The 25,205-nt window shown below is 39.5% G+C and overlaps 1 long non-coding RNA gene across 1 annotated transcript in view; it reads left to right on the top strand.

Annotated features, from left to right (window-relative positions):
- The window catches only part of LOC114634993, a 109,410-nt gene that overhangs the window by 82,938 nt on the left and 1,267 nt on the right, over positions 1-25,205 (top strand). Inside the window, exons 3-4 of the long non-coding RNA XR_003713398.1 lie at positions 1,542-1,673; positions 8,861-9,031. This is a non-coding gene — a long non-coding RNA (uncharacterized LOC114634993). The remainder of the gene's footprint in view (positions 1-1,541; positions 1,674-8,860; positions 9,032-25,205) is intronic.

Here is a 25,205-nt window from a genome sequence, read left to right as displayed (position 1 = left end):
AAGACAAAAAGTTAATGGAATCATGGACTCAAAAAGAGAGAGGAGAAAAAACCAGGATGCAGCAGGCACAGTGGGACACACTTAGACTAAGCCCAGTATGTAGTAGTCTGAGGCAGGAGAATCATAAGTGTAAGGGCCTACTGGGCCACATAGTGAGTTCCAGGCCAGCCTGTATACAAAGTCAATTAAACAAAGTCTCTGTGATAGTTTGTATATGCTCATCCCAGGGAGTAGCACTATTAGAAGGTGTGGCCCTGTTGGAGTAGGTGTGTCACTGTGGGTGTGGGTTTTAATACCCTTGTCCTAGCTGTCTGGAAGTCAGTATTCTGCGAGCAGCCTTCAGATGAAGATGTAGAAAGCTCAGCTTCTCCTGCACCATCCCTGTCTGGATGCTGCCATGTTCCCACCTTGATACTTGCCTGAACTCCTGAACCTGTAAGGCAGCTCCAATTAAATGTTGTCCTTTATAAGAGTTGCCTTGGTCATGGTGTCTATTCACATCAGTAAAACCCTAACTAAGACAGTCTCAAAAAATAAATACATAAATAAATAAATAAATAAATAAATAAATACAAAATTACAAAAAGAAAACGAAAACAAATCAATAAATCATCCTGTAAGTTTTATTTGAATACATTATTTCAGTAATGTAAGGATAGATCATGAAGAGATAGGAAATGTGTGGTGTTCTCATAGACTTGAGAGGAAGAATGGGATTTAGGAAGGCTGAGAAAGATGGAATTTGCACTGAAGAATACTGAAATGAAAATGTCTACAAATAAGTGACTATAAATCTGCATAAGATTTTCTCGAATCTGTTGAACACCAAGCAAAAGTATGTACGGTAAGGCTCAAAGATTAGGGAAACATCTAATAGGAAAAACTAAGATAAAAAGCTGACATCTCAATTTTACCTGGATAAAAAACACTTTCATCTTTCCCAAGCAAAGAGGAAAGAGTCTCTGTTATTTTGGTTTGTTTTGGAGTATTTGATTTTCCTTTCTCTGTCTCTTTCTGGGTCTCTATCTCTCTGTGTTTCTTTATGTCTCTGTCTTTCGCTGTCTCTCTGTCTCTCTCTGTCTCTACTCTCTGTCTGTGCGTGTGTGTGTGTGTGTGTGTGTGTGTGTGTGTGTGTGTGTGTTGTCTGTGTGTTGATACACAGAGATTAAATAAAGATCCCAGGAATATACATTAGCAGTTACAAGTGCTTGCTGCTCTTCCAAATAAAATAAAATAAACAATTTTAGTTCCCAGCACCCAGATTGGATGGTGGTTCACAACATTCTATAAATTCATCTCCGGGGAGATCCAATGCCTCTGGCTTCCATGGGCACCTCTATATTCATGTACACACAAACACATACACACACACACACACACACACACACACATCAATTAAAAATACTTTAAAGACTCAAAGATTTAAAAGTCAATATTTTAAAGACATCTTGAAAGTGAGGTCAATAATCTGTGAAAATAAAATTTAACACAACCCTAAACGAGAGTTACAAGGAAGCCATAAACCTTTATTTTTTCCACAGAAAAATGAAAAGGTAACTATAAAGCAGAAACAATAAATCTATACAAGTTCTAGAAAACCACCAACATTCTACAGTCATTAACTAAACCATTAATCAAATAGGTGTAGTTTTCAACCAGAAAGAAGCCTTCAGGTACTGTTTCTGGTGCTGGCTCCACCCATGATATGGTATGGAATCAGCCTGGAGGGGAGGGACAGCACCCTAACTTTTCCCTTTAAAGCCAAAGGACTGTGCAGAGTAGACCTTCATCAGAATACATTTTGCCTGGCTTAGTTCCTATACAAGCAGTTGTTTAATAATATATGTGTGTAGATATGTATATATGCATGTGTGTCTATGTGTATATATCAAGAAAATGCCTGAATTAAGATAATAGGGATGAAACCCACTAGAGCATTAAGACCACGTGGAGGACCAAGAGTGACACTTGGAGAAATGCAGATGGTTTAAATATCGCCACACAAATTAGGAAACTGAAAAATGTACACATAAAGGAAGGTGAGATGTGCTCAGAAAGCCCTGGAAAAGCTTAAGGCCCCGCCTGAGGCAAACTCGCCCTGCTCAGAGCTTGTCTGGCTAATGAATGAAGAAGCTTCTCAGCACACAGCCAGACTCCCCAGGCTGGTAGATCAGGTTTCTTTGCTCTGTTTGTTTTTATTTCAGTAGCAACAAAAATCACAAAGCATACAAAGAAAGCACAGCCAATTAAAATGAAGAAAACAAATTGGCAGAAAATGGATCTGCAGATGTACAGGCATAGGATCTACTAAAATATGTTCAAGATGCAAAGGTCGGTGAGCATACCACCAAGGGAAATCAGAAAACTACATAGGAATGAAATAAAAATAAGAACTAAAAGGTAGAAATTTAGAAATTATAAAAAGAACTAAACAAACAGGAGTGATAGAGAGAGATCTGAAATGCAAACATTGAAACAATTACTAGAGATTATCAACCATGCACCGAAACTGGAGGAAAAATGTGATGATCTTAGAGATAGAATATTCTAAATTAATCTGGAGAACAGCAGAAAAGGAGACACAAAACTGAACAGAGCCCACCGGACATAAGGAGCATTGCCAAGCGCACCACTATATGTGCTGACACAGTCTCGGGAAAAGAGACAAACAGAAACGGTGGTAATTATTTTTTAAAAGAATGGTGTAAAATTTCTCAAACTTCATAAAATATTTGAATTTAAAAAGATCCAAGAACCCCTACAAACACCAAGTAGGATACACTAAAGAGAATGGCAGTCAATCCAACTAAACTCAAACCTTGAAGCCCATAGCAGGAGAACATTAAATGGTGAGATAAAAGCTGTTCACCAGTGCCCAAGTATGCTGATGCCTGCCTGTAACCACAGTCCCTGGAAGGCAAGGTCAGGATGATTAGGAGTTCAAGGCCAGCTTGGTCCTCATGAGACCTGATTTTAAAACCACAACAATGAAGATGTGGCTCTGTGTTACAAGCACTTATTGTTCTTCCAAAAAAAAACCCAGATTCAGTGCCTAGCAACCACATGGTGCCTTACAATCAGTTAGTTCCAGGGAATCTAATATCTTCTTCTGAACACTGTGGGTACCAGGCATACATTTGGTTCACATACTTACATGAAGGCAAAATACTCATGTGCATAAAATAGAACTAATAAATCTAAAATAATCAAACAAACAAAATTAACAGGTAATTCCTCACAAATAATAGATTCACAGGAGTTTGTCAGCACACTTCTCATCAGTAACCTTGGATGCCAGGAAGCAGAGAGATGATATTTTGTTTTATTTATTTATTTATTTATTTATTTACTCTTTGTTTTATTTGGGATTGGGGAGAGGGTGGTAGAGGTGATATACCTAAACTGCTGAAGGAGAAGCTTATTATCTGAGAATTCTATGTACAACAAAACTGATTATATTTTATAAACGGGGGTTGCAGTAGAGGGAAAAAAGAGAGGGCGGGGTCTAATGAGATGGCTCAGAAGGTAAAGGCATTAGGGTTGAGGTAATCCGAGTTGGATCTCATGGACCTGTACTGTAGACAGAAAGCACCAGCTTCTTCAAACTGTATTCTAAATTACAGTGCATAAATAAATATGTATAAAGTCATCCGTTCAGTTGGGGATGTATTTCTGTGGTAGAGCATTTGCCTCGTATGTACAATGTTCTGGGCTTACCTAGAGCACTTCAGAACAAAATGCAAAGTTCATTCAAAATTAATCAATATGTAGGAGCTGGAAGTATAGGACATCAAAGCAAAAACAGAATAAAATGAAACACTGGTTGAAATCTTCCTGATGTCAGATTTGGCAACGTTCTTGAATATGGTGCAAACAGTACAGCTACAATAGTCAGAGAGTGAAAACAAACTGCACCTCATCAAAATTAAAAACTTTGCTCATCAAAAAAATACTGAAATGGAAAGGAAAATGAACAAAGAATGGAAGAAAATATTCAAAGTTATATATCTGTTAATACATTGGTGTTCAAAGTATATGGACTGTCTTAGTTAAGATTTTACTGCTGTGAACAGACACCATGACCAAGGCAACTCTTACAAGGACAACATTTAATTGGGGCTAGCTTACAGGTTCAGAGGTTCAGTCCAGTATCATCAAGGCAGGAGCATGCAGCATCCAGGCAGGCATGGTACAGGAAGAGCTGAGAGTTCTACATCTTTATCTGAACCTGCTAGCAGAATGCTGACTTTCAGGCAGCTAGGGTGAGAATCTTAATCCCACACTCACAGTGACACACCTATTCCAACAAGGCCACACCTTCTAATAGTGCCACTCCCTGGGTCAAGCATATACAAATTATCACATGGACAAATCCCATGAATCCATATACATGTATGTACTCAAACATGCGCATACACACACACACATAAACACACATACACCACCATAATGTATAAAGCAGGCAAATAACTCAAATAAACATGAAGTGGAAACTTAAGGGTTCTTTAGAAATTCAGTTGTGTCAGATAGTGTTTTGTTGTAAAGGAACATTTAGCTAAAGCAGACACAGGTGAAAGAATGTTCTGCTAAAGCAAGCACATGAAAGGATGGGTGACAAAGGATACTTTGCTAAAGACACACATGTATTGGTCTGCTTTACATGTACAATTGAGCTCCATTTGTTGGGATTCCAGAGAAAGAAACATGCCAAAAACCTTCTCATGGTGCACTGTGGCTACTTGCTGCTTCTGCAGACTTGGATTGATTAGCAGAGTGATGTCAGCTCATAAAAGCTCACATGGAATTTTGCTAGGATTCATGTGCTAAGGCGAGACACATGGTGAGGCAAGCCCCATGGAGGACACACGATGTATGGAGGGAGTATAAATAGGCCTCAATGGACTGAGAGAGGGGCTTGAAGGCAGAACTAGCTCTGTAAAGCGTCTTGGTCTAGAATCTTCTCTAATCTTTGTTTTGTTGAAAGAGGCACTCAGAGAACTTCTTCTGGCATCCTTGTTGGTCTGAATCCCCTCATTCGGACTCATGCTGATTCAGCTGAGGCCTGGTCATTCCTACTAGGTGGTGCCACTACTGCTGCTATCCCTATGTCTCGAGCAGGCTACTCTTATCTGTTAGGAACAGGCTATGGATAAAGGGTTAGACTCGCCCGCGGGGAGGGCAGCGGCAGATCCTGCTCCACTCAGGGATCATATACTGGATTTGACTGTGAGATCATCAGCTCCTCGAAAGGGAAGAGAGAGTATGTCAAGAGACAGAGGGTTTGTGATTCAGTTACTTTTTAATGATGCACAAAAGCTAACACAAACACAAATGCTAAGGCTATTGCTACAACAAGATATTGCCACATTTCCTATGTATTGCCTCTAACAATATGCACAATGAACACAAATAATAAATTGCTAATTACCAAAGAAATAAGCATAGCAATAAACACATCATTCATGGTTTATACGACCTGAGTCCTTTTGATGGTGTCAAAGTTACAGGTTCCAGTCCTTGAAGGCAAGTCCTTGAAGGCGGGGTCAGGCTGAGGCTTCCAGATAGTTGAGTTGCTAATTTGACCTCCCAGAGTGCTTGACCAAGAAGAAGCCTTCGGCATTGGTCTCTCGGTTAACTCTTTGATGACCGGGTGCTGAGGAGGCTTTGTTCGGACTGTCACGTTAGCCAGTCATGGCTACAAGTATGAACGAAGTGCTCCATCCGGCTCCTCTTTGGATTTGGCGCTACTCCTGACGTGCACAGCAGATAACCACTCGTGTCTGGTTATCGCAGCACAGCTTCATTTCCAGACTTGCCTTTACAAGTACCAGACTAGTCTCTACAAGTACCAGACATGTCTTTACAAGTTTCCTATTACAAAATGGAGTTGGTCCTGTTTAAGGGCCTGCTGCTTACACCCTACATTACTGAACTGGACTGCTAGTGCACCTTTGAAGTATTTGCAAATATATTGAGCTATCAATGCCAACCTGTGAATGAACTGCTGATTTCCTGGCAATGTAGATGGGATTTGCTCCAAAGAACCATTTCTAAACAGGTCTACTTTCCTGCATATTAATAACCTTTCTTTTCCACTACCTCTGGCAGGTGATGGGCTAAAAGGGAGGTTAAAGTGTTTAAGAATGTTATTAAAGGTAGGTTGAGAAAAATGTATGCCTATATGAACATTTCTTTAAAGAAAATATACAAAGGGCCAATGAACACATGAGAAAATGTTCACTAAACATTGCTAATCATTAGAGAAGTCCATACAAAACTATAGGAGATAACACTTTAACAACGAGAGTTAATGTTCACAGAGTTTGATATAAAGTTCTGGAGATGAAGAGTTGTGACAGTTACATACACATAAATATATTTAATGTCCCTAATGTTTACTTTAAAAAGTTTAAAAGTACTAATACTACATTATCCATTATTCCACAGTAAATTCTGAAGACTGAAATGATCTGAAGGAGAATAACCACCTACCAAAGCATCTTTCAAAACTACCAAGGGAAATACTAATAATAACAAAAGAGCCAATCAAGAACATAATGTAGAAAATGTCAAGCACACAATTAAAAATTCCTTGACTTGCAATGACTATATGAGACTAAAATTCATAACTAGGGCACAAACAAATCCAGAAATTATGATTACTATATAATGAGCAGACTAACTTTAAAATTAATGTTATGATAATTGTACCCAAGGGTTTAAAAATTGTATGAATTTAAAGAAGAAATTAGACAAAAATAACCAAATGAAATATTTATAGATTAAAAAAGATACAAAAATTCTGAAATAAAAATTCACTAAATTGAGCAGAACATTGTTTAGACATAGCAGAATTAAATACTGATGAACTTTAAGACATCCCAGGAAAAACTATTCAAAATGATGAATAGAACACTTCACACAGAAAGTGAACAGATCCTCAGAGGCCTGTGTGGCAGTAGCAAGTGACTCAATATGTATTCACCAGACCCCCAAATGTGAAAGACTAGCAAGTTCACCCTCCCACCTCATGTCACCTAAACCTGTACAGTCATAGATCTAAACATTGAAAAAAAAAATCCTGAGATAATTATCATTTTAAAACCTGCCCCCAAAACACCATAATTGTTGAAAAGCAATTCTTAAAATTCTTAAAAGCGTCCAGCAAAGAAGGGGGAAGTGGTAAAAGCAGCATTATAATAAAACACCAGCACTCTCCTCCCAATAAAACTGTTGGGATCCAGAAGACAAAGTGACATCATCTAGAGAGTTCTAAAAGAAAAGAGGGAAGAGTGAAGGTGGGAAAATTCTCTCTTAAAACTCTATTTCTGGGAAAAACACATTTCCCAAATGAGTGTACAGTACCTTAATTTCTAAGTACACTGGAGACTTTCTAAAGGGTGGTTGATTTCACTAAGTCAGGAAACTGCACAATTAACAGAGCATCTGGTAGTGTCAGAAACTAAGGAAAGAAGGAGAGAGGAGGAAGAAGCAGAAGGAAAGGGGAGTGGGGTCATCATTAAAGGATGCCATAACCCATCAAAAGATTTTGAATGGAAAAGCTGGAAAGGGAAAATAATTATAGCAATAGGATACGGTGCAAAAAATAAAACATTTATGAATTCATTCCAAAATAAATGAATGGTTATGTAAGAGACAGAAAAAATATTTCTACAAAATAATTCAGTTCAATAAGTGTAAGCCAAAATGAACACAAAACCATTAGAAAAGCATAGAAGTTCTAGAAACAAGATCCCAACAAACAGGAAAACTAGTGGATGAAAGAAAGAGAAACAGGATCGGTTGCATAAAGTCAAGCTATCATCTCCTAAATGTTTACTGAAGCCAGTAGCTACACTGGTGAACACTGTTAGCCATCACCTTAGGCAAGTGAGGAAGGCTAGCCTTATCCCCAATGAGATGCCTGACATGATGCCCTCTCAGATGTCACTCCTAAGGCCACATAGCCATTATACTATTTTTGTCAAAAATTCAGCAAAATCTAACCATTAAAAAAAAAAATTAGATCCATGTTAGTCAGAGAAAAAGTTAAACAACCTCTCATCAGGAAACTTCTAAGGACAAGTTCATAAAACACAAGGAAGGACTGAGGATGTTGCCACAGTTAGGAGGGGAATAGGAAGACATTACAGCTTAGCAATGTGATGCAGTGTTACATGTGAGTTTGGGTACAGGAGCAGATAAAGGAGGATGGAGAAAAACAGGAAATTTGAAAGGCATCCCATAACTTAGTAATAGTATTATACTAATATTCATTTCTTGTTTTTTTTAATTGCACTGTAAAAAAAAAAAAAGAGGCCAACATTAGATGGAACTGAGTGCAGACTGCACAGGAATTCACTGTGAAGGTTTTCAACTTTCTGACATCCTAAAAGTTCTTCAAAATGCAAATTTAAAAATAAAGCCCATGGTCTGTCTAGAAGCATCCACCTGAGGTAAATTCTGACCCTACCCATTTTCCATCATCTTTCCTATCACAATGGCCTGTTCTTTCTAAGCCGTCTTCACCTAAAACAATGGCAAAGGCATTGACCTCAGATACCTCTATACAGTAGTAACTTAATTAATAATATAAAGCACATGCAGGCCTCAATCACGGGCTAATATTAAAGACACTTGCTTTTGACCTACAGAAATTTTAAATTTTAATAGTTGCTGAGTTTTATTTTACTTAGACACTCCCAACTCCCTAGCTAAAGAACTTTTCCTATTTTTTCCTGAGATTTTTATAGTTCACTTTTTATTTTTAAGTCTTTGCTCCATATGGAATGTATTTTAATGTATGAAATGAATTTGAAGCTTGCCTTTATCTTTTTCTTTTTCTTCCTTTTTTCTGCAGATGGCCAACCATTTGTTACATCATAGCTTATGAAATAATCCATCTTTTTTTCATAAGCCAGCCTTCCTGCTCAGCAGTACACTAGGAGACAAATCTTTCAGCTACTTCTGCTGGTGTCCTATTGCCTGCAACCTGAGTTTAGGAAGGATACATTAAAGTGTAGAGAAGCAAGTATGAGAGGAGCTGAGGACCCTATGGAGGATGTCCTAAATATCAGTGGACTCGTAAGTACAGCTTCTCTTGTAAACATGAAACTCTTTCTTCCAAGGATGCTACAGAATGTTCAGTTCCCACCTCCTCTTACCCATCACCCTAACAGTTGTCATTCTTTCTGCAAAACTCCCTTCTTTTGCTCCTGCATACAACACAGGATTTGGAGGTATGTTTCTGTCCCCTACAGATACTGACAACACGTGATGTCATCTTGTCCTGCCGTACACTCTTCCTTCTCCATTGCTTCTTTTACCTTATATTCTAAACACCTTTTTTTTCTGAACTTCTGCCCAAAGCCAGTGCACTTCAAATTTTATTTTTATTTCTCTTTCTGTTTCAATTTCTCTTCCTGAAAGTTCGTATCCATTCACATTATAAGCTCAGGTTGGATTGTAAAGATACAGGAAATAAGACTAGAATTCTTGTTAAGTGATGTATTAATAGCCAACCTCCAAGAGAAGGAGAGTAAAGAAGTCAAAAAAGGAGAAAATTCTAGACAAGCACATTGTCTCCCTTAGAGACTAGTAACAGCCTCTTGCATCAAGGTGGCCAGATTCATAGCCATGTGACTCAAGCACTGGCTTCTGGTTCCAGCAGAAGGACTGGAGACATCTCTTGGGCAAGATGAGGTCCTGTTCAGTAGAGGGCAGGTCTCTGGATCAGGTCGTTAGCAAACACATTGCAGAGCACTATTGGATTGGTGCACTAGTGAAGGAAACTAGGGAAAGACATGGTGTTTGATCTCACAGTTACTCTGCTCAAATATACTTTCATCTCATATTAGTTCTACACTATCCTTGCATACCTTCCCTTGGACTCTGTTTGGTCAAAACTTCTCTAGAAAGCTACTAAAAAGACTGCCCATTCTGCTCTGTTTGGTCTTGAGATCCAATAATCCCTTCTCACCATGGTTAATGTTCTAATTGAGATCATTTGCATAAAGGGATGACCCAGGCCCTCTTCATGAGAGTTTTGAGCCCCCTCAAGTGTTGGTCTCAATTAGAACATAGTTGCCATTAGACATTCCCACTAATAGTGAAAGATGTCCGCACTGAACATTAAGTTCTAAATATATGTCCCCATTAAATAGCAGTAATCTAGCCTTTTCATGGTAATCAAGCTCAGCTATTTTGAAACAAAATTCAGTAAGTATTGTTAAGGTGACCAAAAATGTACTGTGTAAGTCATACTCACTTTGAAGATTCATGATGCCTCCTAAATATATAAGCCTAAAGTCAGAGATGAGAAACAAAATTTTCAAATGGGCCACTAGAAATAAGTGCAAGTGAAATTATTCCTAATTTCTCCTGATTCTTAGATCCATGTAGCAGGGACATATCACCACATGATGGCCTTATATTTAACACCCACATGTCTTTGTAAGAAAATCCTTCTAGAGCTAGGAATGCCTCTCAGTGGCAAAGGCATTTGCCTACCATGAGTGAGTCCCTGGTTTCAATTGCTAGTACTACCCAAAACTAACAAAACACCATAAAACACTAACTGTCCTTCTATATCATGTATTAATAGCCAACCTCCAAGAGAAAGAGTGTAAAAGAGTACAAGAGAAAGAGAACTAGCACATCCCCTAGCTACCTTTCTCCTGCTGTGACTACTTCTGTAGGAAATGATCCCTTGGTCTGAAGCAACATCCATTCCATACTGGCAATATTTTTTTGAGGCTTCATGTAGTAGTGCTAGGTTGAGACACTGAAGTCAAGAAGGCAAATCCATATACCCACTGTGTAGTCCAAACCAGGGGGAGATAGATGTTCTTTCTAATTCAGGGTGGAGTTGATTAGTCAGAATTGCTTATGCTTATCTAGACAGTACTATACTGAGAGGCTCATAACTTAGATTGTATTGCAAGTCAGAAACCTAACAGTAGCCGAAGTTTCATCAGCCTTAGTGAGAAGGGTCCCATGCTGTCTATATCCTTCTCCTCATTGATGAAATTACTGTGCAAACACAGGAAAGGCTGAGGACATTTGGTTGTTTGATGTTTTGCTGAAAGAGAAGCCTTCTGGTGGGAATTAACATTCAATACAAACATACTCATGCTTGCATCCTCTTCTACAAGCCACTTAACGTTATCTTTTCTCTTCATTCTAAGGATGTTTTTTTTTCACTAATCTCCTCATATTGATTCTTATAGAAACGTCATCAATCACCCAGTCCAAATGCCAGGAAGTTTATGTTCAACCATATTCTGGGCTATTTCTCTCTTCTCACACAGTTCATGGCCAAGAGCATTACCCTAAGCAGTGTTATCTTGGCCAACTGTTCCTCATGATCAGCACTAAGAGAGACCAGAGTAGAGCATCAGTCTATTTTCAAGGTCATTATTGAACCCTAGGTTCACTTCTCTGTCCTTCACTCAATAAACCTATTTTATCTCCTAATCCTGTATAACTGTATCCCTACCCATTGCCATGCCCTTAGGTAAAGCCTTCGTTGTTTCATTTGAATGACAATATCCATATCTTAAGAGGTGAGCTACTCTCAGATTTTATACTCTTCTAGAGGCCAGAAGCCCATGTATAATCCCATATCTTGGATGCCACAGATATTGCATCACACTATCTTAAGTCAACCCCAACTAAACCTAGAAGAATACATATAGCATCCAAAGAGTAAAGCCTGCTTAGTGCCTTACAGTGCAAGAAATTGATTTTACAGCACACAGAATGGAAAGTGTCATCCTTCAGGGTCAGGAGACCTATGTGTCTGTCCTTCAGGACTAAGGGCATGCCCAGCTATCTATGGGCTCATGCTGGTACCAAAACTGAAAAAAAGGGTACTGATGCAGTTTCTACCCTTCCCCCATCTCCTATATACATGCATGTAATGCAAAGGGACTAGGAATAAAAATGACAGTTCCTACTGCTGCCCCATGCCTGGATCCACACTGCTGAAGGGGTGGGGGATAGTAAGCCCCATCTCTCCTCCATGCTACAGTGGCTACATGTTGTCTACAGGGCTGGGAGTGAACATTATATTTCCTTTCACTACCTGGGTACACCATGGCTCCTGATGCCACTAAGCTACTGCACGTGCACTATAGCATGATGAACACAAAAGAGGGTTTAGAGGCACTGTGATTCCCACTGCCTCCTCCTCCCATGAAGTATTTGGACCAGAAGCTCTTGCCTGTGTAAGAGACCTCACATCATCAACCCGAAGAAAGAGTTGTAAGTCCATCAATGTCACTACCCCCTTATAGCAAAGGCCACACACTGGGCACCCCAACCCACTACCTTCTATACACGTCTACATGTGATGCTAGAATATCCCATTCCTATGCAGCTCTCACACAATGAGGCTCTCCAACTCCGTAGTTGTACATTTTGTATCTAAAGTCATTAATTATAGCCAAAAACATTGTAAAGAGAGCACACTCCAGTGCCCAGAAGAAATTAAACTTAATATTGTATATCAAGCTCACATCCTATGCAAATTGTCAGGAGAAAGGGACTTACTTTGAAGGCTAACCTGTAACAGTGTTAGAAATAACTTACCCCTCTGGATGTGCAAATGTGAACAAAAAGCTGGTATCTTGATGCCTTGAAAAGAATACAGTAAGTGTATTCCAAAGTGGTTCCAAGGTGGCAACCAATATGGTGAAATGTATTGATGATATATAAGTATAGAGAATCTGTGAACTTGAAGGCTCTAAATAGAGAAATGACGGGGAAAGAGAATGGTAACTTCTCTGATTTGATTGGAGTACATGTATTCAAATATCTCACTGTACCCAGTCAGTATGTCTACTTGGGCTAATAAAAAGTATTTTAGAGGGTCTAGAGAAATGGATCAATGTTTGAGTGAGCACTGGTCTTCCAGGGAACCCATTTGCAGTTTCCAGTACACATCAGATACTCACAATGCCTGTAATTCCAGTGCTATGGGGATTTAATGCTTCTGGTACCCACAGGTACCCACATACATACCACCACAAAGACACACAATTCTTTTATCTACTCTATGCTGTGGCTATTGTAATTAAATGAAAAGATGCAGCTGCAAAAACAACACACAGAGGGCTGGAAGATGGCTCAGCAGTTGAGAGCATGTACTGCTCTTGCCAAGGACCTGAGTTCAGTACCCAGGATATGGGTTGGGTGGCTCACAACCACCTGTAATTCTGGCTCCAGGTGAGTCTGATACCTGTGACTTTGGCAGGTAGGTACATTCATGCACATTTTCCCCATACACATACTAAGCAGCACACAGTGCCACACAAGATCTATATTACATAAATGAGAAGTCTGAATATAAACATCATTTATTCATAAATTGAGATAACAGCCCACATCATGTATGTCTTCCACAAAAACAAAAACGGAACAGTGTTTGAAAAAGAAAGAGGTGTCCTTAGAGAATGTCTAAGAGTGAATAGGAAACCTATTGCAAAACCCATCACTAGAGGACAGTATCAAAACCCAAAGCCTTCTCTGCTTCTGGCTGTTCTCCAAGATATCTTCATTTTCCTGGCCATTATCAGAGGAGTCAAAGCGCTCAATCTCATTTCTGACATCCAATATTGATTGATGAGCTTGGACGGATCGCTGGCATCTTGCTGGCAGGAGCTGCCATTTACCCTCAGCCTTCTCCTCCGAGGGCCAGCACAGCCCTCCCTGAATCCAACACTGAACCACTTCCAAGGTAATTTGCTTAGGAGAAGTGGGCTGTTTTCATATACTGTATTCAGCTTGAGCTCACCTTTCTAACCTTCAAATATTAAAACTCACTCCACAGAAAATGATTCCAGGAGTCTAATCAGAATGCCTGCTCTCTGTTCTGGTATGTACTCATTTCTCCTAAGTACATGTGTCTTTTCAGGAGACGTTGACCTCAAAAGGCTTCTAATGATACTTCTATTTCTTATTTCTGTTTTTAAAAGAAAACAAAGCTGCCAATGTATTCCAAAAGTTCAAGAAAACACTCCGAATATTTACAAGACAGTAATTTTTTTAATAATAGTGTTTAAATCTTTACTGCAATATAACATTTTATTAGCATCACAAGGTGAATAAAGAATCATTTTGTGTGTAAGATACTTTTTATCTATTTCTATGTGTTCAAAGTAAGAAAATGAGGCATATACTATAAAATAAGGAAGTCCATAAAGGTATGAAGAATTTGTGGGATAAAAGTAACTAATAGAGGTTTCCTGTCTTCTCTAGAACTGTTTGAAAACCCAGGACTGTTTATTTGATCATCTGTTTACTGTTTGCTATGTGCCAGTCATTTTGGTCAATGAAATGAAGAAGGCAAATGACATGTACCATGAGAACCTTGCTTTCAATAAACTTGCAATCAAGTTGGATGTAGAAAACCTACTGTGCATGAAATTAAAAATAAATTAAGCAATTAAGAACAAATGTGGTATTGACTAAAAGTATAAATGGGAGATTAGTAAGGAGGGAGTGCTCTGTGGACCAGATTAGCCAAGGGAAGATTTACTGAGCTTGCCCTCAGAGAGCAGGCAAGGAGATAAAGAGGAAGATGTGGATCTCCAGAAGGGGATCGTAAAATACCCAGCCAAGATACCAGTGAAGTAGAAGTGTGTCAGCAGCAAAGGGCATATCCAAGCGGGGGCCAGAGATAGGCATTGATAGAGGATGGTACATTCATAAGTCCTATGAAAATTAAATTGACAGATCTAAAAAGACCTTAGCATCAATGTTTAGTTATAAGTGGAGAAATGAATGTAAGCATGGGGATTTAAAATAATGAACAGAATTGCAGCTGTAGATGCCTTCATTTGTAAATACATTAGAAAGACATGGGAGAGGGACTGGAGACAGAGGCTAGAAAAAGGGCCATAGGTTTAATTCAAGCATGAATCGGGAACAGCCAGTAATGCTGAGGAAAAATAATCTGGGGGACTTTTAATGCATTTTATTAACTCTTTGCGAATTTCATACAATCCATTTGATTGATCATAATCACTACTCAATCTCCTCTCTCCTCCCAAAAGCCAACCCCTATATCCCTATGTCCTCCCATTCTCCCTCTCTCTCTCTCTCTCTCTCTCTCTCTCTCTCTCTCTCTCTCTCTCTCTCTCTCTCTCTCTTTTCTTTCTTCCCCTCCCTCCCCTCCCTTGGTGTCCTTTTTGGTTTGTTGACATTGCTTTTGGTTTTGTTTGTTTGGGTGGATAGTTGGTTGTCTTTTCAAGACAAGGTTTCTCTTTGTAGCCCTAACTGTCTTGGAACTCACTCTGTAGACCATGCTGGCCTTGAACTCACAGAGATCTACCTGCCTCTGCCTCCCAAGTGCTGGGATTAAAGATGCACCACCACTACCCAGCTTTGTTTTTTATTTAAAAAAAAAAAAAACAACCAAATCCAATCAATGGATACCCTCATGGTTATGGGGCTTTCACTGGATCTGTAGACTGTGTACTTCAGTAGGGGCTTGTGAGCTCCACCCCTCTCCAACCTAAAATGTTGACTGGCTTGATCTTGTGTAGACCTTGTGCCATCACAGTTGCTGTGATTCTGAGCAGAGTAGTTCCATCATACCCAAAGTATACTGTTTCATTTCCTCTGACTGTTTCCAACCACTGGTTCTTACAACCTCCCTTTCATGTCTTCTGTTACAATTCCTAATCTGCATGGAGGGGTGACATAGACAAACCAACAGACATTCTCTGCACTTTGATCAGTTGTGAGTTTCTGCATTAATTCTCATTCAATGTTCAAAAGACACTTAATAAGGATAGATGATGACAGATTTAACAAAATAATAATGATGATGATGATGATGATGATGATAATAATAATAATAATAATAATAGATTTGTGAAGAACTAAGAGGAGAGGTTGGGAAGTAAATTGTCAAGAATTTTGGAACTACCATTGATGTCCAAAGGCTTGAACATGGATGCAGAAGAATGGGGTGACATTAATGGTGTTGAAATCATTGTAGGAAGAAGCTAAAATAGAAGAGGAGACAGATGAGAAGGTTCCAGACAGATGTGTAGCCCATTAAACAGGCTCAATTCAATATAGATCACATAGGAGTGGTGTAGGAGTAAATGATAATAAGCACAAATTCAAGCTTCTAAAAGCACAGAGTGGATTATGAGATGGGGATCAGGGCTGATAAGTGAACTCACAAGAATGGGTAACAAATTAAGTTCAGATATGGAATGGGGAATCTGAAGAGTCTTTGAAGTGTCCAGATGAAAATACTACCCTCTCTGCAGACGACAGGTCAAGGATCTCAGCCAGGAATGGCCCCTCCTTACCCACATCCATGACAACCACACATGTCTGGAGAAACCCAGTCACAGCTACTACTTGAGGAAGGCAGCATAATACTTGTAGCTAGTAGGTAAAAGTCAGACACAATGCTAGGCACCACACAATACATAGGGTAAACCCCACCCAGCTCTAAACATCAATAGGAGCAAAACTGAAAGATTCTGGGGCAGGGAATAAGCATTTGGTAGACATCCACATACAGATGGATATTAAGCTATAGCATGATACAAGTGCAGAATGAGGGGGGAATCCATAGATTTAAGTCTGGAGAAATATCGACTGGCCAGATGGAGGAAGAGAAGCCTTCAAACAAGACCTATAATATGGAGAGGCCACGGAAATAAAAGGAAACCCAGCAGGAGGGGGTTAGAGCAACCATGTCAGGAAGTGCTCTGAAGCAAGAAGGTACTCATCAAAAAGAGGACTAACTATACCCACTGTGCTTAGAAATACAGAAGTAGCCACTGAGCTTGAAGAAAGAAGCCTCTGCATGCTAGTAATAAAGCTAAGTATGAGTCAAATAGAAAGACAATGGGGGTCATCTGAGCTGTTGTCTGTAGGCTAGAGACAAGGGAAGAGAGTGAAGGGAGACTATTTGTATTGATAACGCTGCTTTTAAGAAGAGAAAGTCATGCTTACTTAATTGTATTTAAAGTTAAGGACCCAACTCAATGGAACCACTTAAATATCTGGAAGACAGCAGTTTGTCAAGAATAAACAGTGAGACATTAGTGGGTCATGAAATCAATGTTTTGGGTTGGAAATGTCACTTTAATAAATGACATAAAATAGAACAGGATAGAAAATAATAATATTGCATACAATAAAATATTTCATGGAAGTGCTGTTTTAGGGGTATATATGGGCGTATCCTTAGTTTTCAATTTCGATACTAAGTGACTATAGACAATGAAGACAGTTTAGTCTGAGTCCAAGCCCAGATAACTTGGAAAATAATGTCAGAAAAGAAATATAAAAACCAAAAAGAAATAAAGCTGGGTATGATAGGGCACACCTTTAATCTCAGTCTCTGTGTTCTGAGAGTCATGAGGCTTCAACCCTCGCTGAGGAGTTTCTGACAGTTGATGGCTGATAGGAGAGGAGATATCCATTTTCTTCAGTGGTGTGACCCATAGTAGGTTGCCCATAATCCAACAGTACTGACTGAACTTGTAGACTGAAGGGGGAAAAAGACATGAATTTGGATGCACTTGTAGGGATAGGAGCTGAAGGAGTTACGGACAGATATGATCTACATACATCTATAGAATCTGTGTTTCTATGTGTGTCTATGTGTGTCGATGTGTGAATCTTTGTGTCTCTGTGTGTGGCTGTATGTCTGTGTGTATGTGTGTGTGTATTAAATTACCAAAGACTAAATTCTGAAACTGCATAATAAAACAAACGAAAAGGAAAATGAAGAATTAAGGGAGGAAGGAATTAATTCAAAAATATAATATTCCAAAGAAGATATACCATCTGCAGGAGAGCCATCTCCCGTAAGTGAAGATGTACCATCTGCAGGAGAACCGTCCCCCACAAAGCTGGGCTAGAGATATGTGTTCCTGGACCTTCCTATAGTTCATTGTCTTTACACAGATTTTAATATGTGCACTATGAGATTAAGAGCTATCAGTATACCCCCAGCATTCAGTATAATGTTCTGTATACAATGGAGATTCATTAAATGTCAACTTTAGTGAGCACCTTACTGCTCCAACACTGAAATCATAAAATCCAGAAGTCAGGAGTGTAGTAGGCTAATTGTAAAATGACTTTAAGCCTTCCAGAGAAAAACTATGACAAGCCACAGTCCACATGCTTGACTCCAAAAAGTAATTTCCATTTGAAACCTGGGTACACACCCTCTATCAGTCAGCTGTGTTGAGTGAAGCAGAAACTAACTTTGGCTATCATAGCAGAAAAATCGATTGAGTATTGGAGAGGTCATAATTGCCAAGAAATCAAGGTTTGGAAAATAGTCAAGAACAAGAGAAGCTAAAGCATTAGCCTGGACTATGCCCAGAGTATTCACAGTATGAAGCCAGACCACTGTCACCTCTAAACCCTAGATAACCCAGATGCAGCTGTTACCTACATGGACATTAGTCAGTGACAACTCCCATTTCCTTAACCACCCTTAATACTGTGCCTCATAGTCTTCCATTCCAATTTTTTGGCACTCCTAGTTTCTTATGGGATTGGTGGAATCTAGGCTTTGTTTTTTAGCCTAACTGCAAGAAAGATAGGAAACTGAATATCTGGGCATCTAGCGTTTTAAGTTTTTATTGAGGAAGACAGGCTAATTCATTTCCAAGCAAAAAGAAGATGCTGGGTGTCAAGCAGTAAGTGATAAATATCCGCTCCATAATAAATGATATGTAATCCCATAAATTCCATAGCTGCTGCTTGTTGCCAGCTTCCAGTACCACCTTGAACTAAACTGAGTGCAACAGAAAGTCTTTAGCTACAAACATGCCAGATACTCAATGTCACAGTCAGTATGATACCTGGTCAGGTTTATTCTTGAAGGATGCACACATGCTAAATCACCCTGAAATGACAAGTGAATGACACCCCTTAATTGAAATCACTGACCCTGAAATTTGTCTTCTTACCCTAGAAATGGTACTGTCATCATTTCAACTTGTTGTCGGATGGTTCTGGCCCCTTAGTTTAAATGGTGCCAATCACTTCAGTAATTGCTTTGAGTCCACACACAGTCACACGAACCCTCTCTCTTCAGTGACTTTGACCCATGCCAGCCCACCTCTTATCTCTGCCAGCTTTCAGACAGCACACTTTTACCAGTCCCCAGTTTTCAATCCTCCACCCAACCATGCCTATTCATTTCACGTGGGATAAGGGTGGGTTTCTGCCACCCAGACATGCATCCATTAACTTCTAATCTACCTATAGGAAATCTACATGGAGAGTGTAATGCTTGTTTTGCAAATTTTAGCACCCACACAGAATAAGCCCACTGCTGCTCATCTGTGTTTTGTTCTTTGTAAATTCACCAACAACTATTTCTGCAAAATGGCGTCTATGATAAAATCTATGAGAGAATTTCAAAGGCCCCACCAAAAGAATATCCATTACCATTCAGAAAAGGACAATCAATTTTAAGTTAACAATTCAGAATAAGAAGGAAAAAGTGTAAATAGTTTTCTGCTGAACTGAACTCAGTTCTAAGCATTTGTTTGACACGCATAAAAAAACCTGGATTCAATCTCAAGCACTCCATAACCCATGATGTCATAACCCTATAATGTTAGCCCTTAGGAAATGGCAAGAAGGAAGATCAGAAATTCAAGGTCATCCTTAACACCCGATGAGTTTGTGTGCTGCTGAGTGTGCTTTTTGCTATTCCCTGTAGCAGAACAGCACACAATATGCAGCACATTGTTGCCCCAGCTCCTCCTTACCTGAGTGCTCTATCAACCCAGGTATGTATCCTTGTGGACTTATATGAAGATGCTCCAGGAAGTTATCCCTGGAATAAGACTATTGGGCTGTGAGCAAAGGCAGCCTGCCTTCCCTGAAGACTGCCAGATGGCTTCACACCAGGCCTGTGTCAGCTTACAGTCATGAAGATGAGTTCTGCCTCACATCCTTGCTAACACTTGATGTTACACAATTTACATCCAGATTTAGAAAGAAAAAAAAAAACAAAAAAGCTGTCATTTTAATTTCTGCAAATCTGCTTATTAACAAGTGGGGGCCATTATCTCTATTTTAAAATAGTTGTGGTTTTGGACTCTTTACCTATTCACTTCTGTGACTGCTTTCTTTTCTTAATGGATCAGAGAAGGCCATTACAGAGATTAGATAATATTTTTCCTTTTATCCTAGACATCACCAACATCTTTTCCACACTCTCTTCCTTCAACAGACATCCTTAATGTTTGGCTAATCTAACATATTCACTCTTGCCTAATGATATATAGTCTCCCACGCTGATCTGTTTTCAAGCAAACTGCTTTTTACAAAGCTGGAACAATCCAACCAAGTATGAGAAAACTCTGGGCTTTTTAAAAATTTTATTCCTTCCCTGTTAGTTAGTTAGTTAGTTACTCACTCAGAAATGGCTGCTGAGTTAACGGTTCCTAAGGCTATCAGATCTCAAAAAGTTACTTGTGGCTTTGTGTGGTTTTGTTTGGTACAGTGGTTGGCCTTTCTAAACAATGACTTCCTATTTTCTTTACTCAAAGCTCTCTAACCAGACCTGGCAGTGCAAGTCTATAACTCTAGCTATCCAGGAGGTGAAGGAAGGGAGTTTCTAAGTTTAAGACTAACCTGGGCTACATAGTAATTTAAGGCAAGTCTGGGCTACTTAATGAGACACTGATATGAAATGAAAAGTTAAAAATCCTTGGATGTAGTTCAGTAGTAGAGAGGTTGCTTAGCAAGCACAAGATCTTGGAGTCACTCCCCAGTATTGAAGCAGAAGGAAGGAGGAAGGATGAGGAAGAAGAGGGAAGAAAGAGGAGGAGGAAGAGGAAGAGGAAGGAAAAGCAACAGTGGCAACAACTTCCCCTACCATGTTTGATTTCACAGGATTCATACTTAGATTTGTAAACAACTATAGGCTTCTAGTTTTATTGACATATGGGGGAAGTGTTTGCTTGTCACCTGTGATGTACCTATGCCTGAGTTATAAAAGATAAATCAGAAAACACAGTCTAAAAAAGGCAAAGTACATTAAATCCTCATAGAAGTCCTACCCAAGTCTGGGCAAACAGCTATTCAGGATGGCTAGTTTCCAACATAAGCACGGAGCACTTGATCTACATGGGTCTTGAAAATGTGGCAAGTGTTAGTGATTCTGAGGAAAACTGACTATTTCTAAAACAGACTATTTTACTCCAGATAACGTTCAAGCTGAATATTGGAAACAGAAAATGTTATTGAAGAAAGTGGTGAGGAAAGATGAAGGAAGCAGGGGATCTACCTAGAGAACTCAGAGCTCAGAGGAGGATCACAGAAATGAACAAGAAGTAAGACTCAGTGGATAAGGGAGCTTGTGAACAAGCGTGAGAACTTGAGTTTTGTTCCCTCCAAAAAGAAGTGGAATATGGCTAAGTGCGTGCCTGTAACCCCAACTCTGTGGGGTGCAGAGACTAAACAGTCTGTAGAGCTTGCTGCCTGACAACCCAGCTTTCAGGTTCAGTGAGAGGAATAGGGTGGTGACCAAGGATGGCTAACATCTTCCTTTAGTCTCTGGAACAGAGTGTGTATTCTGCATATATGCATATGCACATACACCATACTCATACACATACACATAGAAGAAAAAAAGAGGGAAAAGAAGGAAGGAGACATATTTCACTCTCTACCAGACTAGAAAAAAAAGACTCAGTCACTTATGGAACCCCTACCATGCCTCAACACTGTGCACCAGGATCCTACATGCTGTCTCCTTAATCTCAACAAAGGCCACCATCTCTGTTGTTCTAGAAGGCATATTTAAGAGGTTGGATGGTTTTTTATGTACAATTTGCAGGAAAAGGGAAAAGCAAGAGTTTGCCTCTGACAACCATGGTCCATCTACCACCATTCTATGGAGAAAGAATATAATTGAGTGCTTGTCCCCAAGCTGAGTAGCCTGTTGGGTCCTAGACTGTATATATGTATGTGTGTATATATATTTCCCCTTTAAATGCAGTATGAAGTCCTTGTCACTAAAAAAGCATTTAACTATTCTTGAGTTTGGGGGCAGAGAATATCTGGAAAAATGAATGCTTGTAGGAAACTCATGGGCATTCCCTTGACAAGATCCAATGGCTTTAAGTATGGATCAGCAGTAGCCTCTATAGTCATTAATGTGACTATAGTAACAACACTGGTCCTGGCCCAGAAATCTGCAGGCCAACATCCTTATAATTTGGTTTTTCTTCACACATGTCTCAGGAGATCATTCAGTAGAAGCTAAAGCTTCTACGTACCTCTGGTTCTCCCAAATGTGAAAGGCTTGAGTAACTGGTATCCAAGAGTGGTCTTTTCCATCCTCATCACTCCCTAACCTTCCCTTGTGTGCTTCCCACAGCTCCAGAGATATGAAAAAGGCATCTTTATCCAGGGGGACTGTGCATTCAGCCATGATAAAGACCCAGAGGTTAAGTTGAATAGTCTCTTAAGGTGGGCTGCTTTTAATATGATGAGCCTATGGCTATCTCTAACCCGGCAGCTGAAGCACTGTCCTAGGATCCTTGAGGTAGTGTTTGCCCATCACTCCTTAATTCATCAAAAGCTGCTCGATCCAACTCTCTAGGCTGTGGCCGAACATCTAAATTTTAACAGATTTCTCAATCCCTTAAACATATTTTTACATTATTTATTGTGTGAGTGTGTGTCAGGGTGGGGGGTGGGGGGTGTATGCGCATGTGCCATGGCACACATGTGGAGGTGAGAGGATGACTTGTAAGAGTTCCTTCTCTCCTTCTCCCACGTGGAATCCAGGGATGAAACTCAGATGATCAGATTTGGAAGCAGGAATCCTTACCCAATGAGCCATCCCACCAGCACCTCAATGATGATTCTTAAGGAGTAAACCCAACTTAAGGACCACTGGAATAAAGATGGAGAACGTTCTGAAAGGAGAACCATAACCTTAAAGGAGAAGATTCACTTTCTGATAATGCAGTGAATGCTAATTATTTAGGTCAGTTTTACAAAGCCACCACAGATGCATAATTGGAAAATTCCCAGCCATGGCTCTTAGAGGAATACAGGGTTAGGTTCCTGCAAGCTTCTGCCAATACTAATTTCACCAAAGATCATAACCTTGTTCTATGTGGATTTCTGTTTGAAGTCACACAATTGAAGTCTGTACCATTGATACATTAATAACAAGCTTATGGCCAGCAACTCTGTGACTCATTCTGAACCATGCATGTGTTTTATCTGTAAGGCACATCACAGATTCCTGCATCTAGAGGTACTTCAGCACTGTGCTCAGGGCCATTTTAAATGGTGACATCACCAGTGCAAAGCATAAAAATGGAGGGATGAAAGTGGCAAAGGGACACTCACCCATAATATGAAAACTGAACCGAGACTATATGTCAGTCCAGAACACACATGTCAGGTGACTCAGAATTTTCTTTGTGTGAGTTTGCAAATGACTGTGGAGATAATGTAAGTACTAATTTTCAGGTTGCAAATAAATCTTAGATCATACGAAAATTTGCAAACTTAGAATCCACAATGATAGTGTTCATATAAATTTTATTTTAAAATTTTTACTATTAGTTTCTTTATTCTCTGAGTAGTCCATTTTTTGTTTCTTTCATAGAAACAGACTTCTCCTAAATATAACAATGTATGTAGTCACAACCAGGTAACATGAGCTTTTTCTCTACTGCATTTGGACAATAATTACTCTGCCTTTGAGGACCATTAGTGGACTGGATGCAGCGTTACCCAGCAAGGCAATAGAGAAATGATTTTTATGAAAAGATACAAGATAATGCAAATACAAACTGAAACTCTGGCAAGGTACTCCAGGTACGACTTCAAATCCAAGGTTTATTTTAAGTATCAATTACTTTTACAGAATTAAAATCCTCATGGTTGATGCCCTTCATCAGATTTGTGCTATATTTCAATAATGCTCTATTTGTATTTTATTTTTTGAGATTATAATATATAACATATATTTTTGTATCAGTTCCCCCTAGAAACATACACATACCAGCAACATTATGCAGATAGAGCAAGTGGTATTTATCTACTTAAGGAGACATGTATATATATATATGGAGAGAGGGAAGGACAGAGAGAGAGAGAGAGAGAGAGGCCATGAATTTGAAAGAAGAAAAGGAGGATAGGGAGGGTTTGGAGAGGGAAACTATGCCTTACTTCAGTGTTTCCTTTGATCCTATGATAAGTCTGGAAATTAAACAGAGTAGGTGCTATTTCGATTCCCAGCATTGAACTAGAAGTCTAGAGGCCAAGATAGCTAGTATACCAGCCCAGGTCTTTTAGCTCCAAAGCCCTTGTTTTCCTACAATGCTGTAAGATCAAGACACTGTGCTAATGGTGCCACATGCCAGTCTGTTTGTTCTGGTAAAGATTCCTCAGAAATGGGGTGCGGTAGTAAACACAGGGTATGCAGGGGATTATAAAATCTAGGGAAGCAGGCTCAGTGTGGACATACCGAGAGCTTAAAAACAATTTGCATCAGCTACACAACTGTGTCATTTCTGTGCAGTGATGTTTGCTTTGAAGTATTTCAGTCAGAAGGAAGCACTGACCAGGGCTCATGGGTGTACTTTTATAGGTAGTGAGGCAGAGAGAAAAGAAAAGGCTGTGTCTGACCTAGAGATTAGAGACAAGTGAGAAAGTTCCATATAAATAAGTAATCCAGTTGGAGTTGAAGAAGACAGATGGAGAAGACAGAACCAGATATGCCATTTGAAAAAGGCATAAAAATTTGTCATGCAAAATAGATGGAAGATGACCCTGTGCATTTAGGACAATTAGGACAATAGTTGCAGAGTGTTCACATTCTAGGTCAATTAAAGTCATAAAGTTACCAGCTTCCCTGTAGCTTAAAAGAAATTACAAAATAGGTCTGGGGAAATATTCAGTCAGTGAAGTGATTACTGTGCAAGCACAAAGCCCTGTGTTCAAGTCTCCAGAACTCACATAAAAAATCTAGGGTAGCAGTGAGCTCCTGTAACCTGAGTACTGGGAGGGGATGGTGTAAAAACACGTGGATCCTGCCTGGAAGTTAGAGTCAGAGCCACTGCTTGATGACTCATGAGCCAGGCTAATTGAATAAAAGAACTTCATGGAGAAACCCTGTTGTGTACATACACACACACACACACACACACACACACAGAGAGAGAGAG

Source organism: Grammomys surdaster, unplaced genomic scaffold, assembly GCF_004785775.1.
Source record: "Grammomys surdaster isolate TR1022 unplaced genomic scaffold, NIH_TR_1.0 1162, whole genome shotgun sequence".
NCBI classification, from domain to species: domain Eukaryota; kingdom Metazoa; phylum Chordata; class Mammalia; order Rodentia; family Muridae; genus Grammomys; species Grammomys surdaster.
Note: the sequence above shows the minus strand (reverse complement) of the source record. Positions and strands in the feature narration are given on the sequence as shown.